Source organism: Penaeus monodon, chromosome 33 (assembly GCF_015228065.2).
Source record: "Penaeus monodon isolate SGIC_2016 chromosome 33, NSTDA_Pmon_1, whole genome shotgun sequence".
Lineage (NCBI taxonomy): Eukaryota > Metazoa > Arthropoda > Malacostraca > Decapoda > Penaeidae > Penaeus > Penaeus monodon.
The window spans coordinates 12,482,858-12,483,726 of NC_051418.1; positions in this window are offsets into that span (position 1 = coordinate 12,482,858).

The following is an 869-nucleotide window of genomic DNA, read 5'->3' on the forward strand; positions in this document are numbered from 1 at the left end:
GGGGGAAAGAGAAGGTGGAAAGAGGAAAAGGGAGGGAGGGAAAGAGGCCAAGAAGAAAAGAGGGAGAAAAGGAGAAAGGACAAGAGAAGAGAAGGAGGTAAAGAAAGGGAGGAAAGAAAGAAGGGAAGAAAGGAAAGGAAGGAAGGAGGAGGAGAACGACGAAGAGGAGCGGGACACAGCACGCCCGCGCCGTCCACAGAGCGCCAACAGCAAGGAATGCCGCCCGATCACCGAGGCAGATAGACGGGCGTGCGGGCGAGGTCACTCGGGGGGCGGAGCCGGCCAGCGCCCAGTGACACTGCCCCGGGCAATGACCCTCCCGGGGAATGACACTCCCGAGGAATGACACTCCCCCCGGGAATGACACTCCCGGGGAATGACACTCCCCCCGGGGAATGACACTCCTCCCGGGAATGACACTCCTCCCGGGGGAATGACACCCCCCCGGGAATGACACTCCCGAGGAATGACACTCCTCCCGGGAATGACACTCCTCCCGGGGGAATGACACCCCCCCGGGAATGACACTCCCGAGGAATGACACTCCTCCCGGAGAATGATACTTCCCCCGGGGGAATGACACTCCTCCCGGGGGAATGACCCCCCCCCCCCCCCGGCGAGCGCCCCTCGTGCATCTCCAAGGTCCTCCGCTAGCAGACCTTTCTCTCGAAATGATCACGATTGCCCGGAGGGAAGGCCTTCAAAGGACTTTTAAAAATCGACGCGCGCATAAATAAGAACTCTTAAAGCTGTCAACTTTAACCTTTATTTTTTCCTCTAGTTTGTTACTCTAATTTTTCTGCTAGTTAGTTGCTCTTTACCCACTAGCCTACAAAATCAGCTAGCAACGTGATTTCCTCTTTCACGCA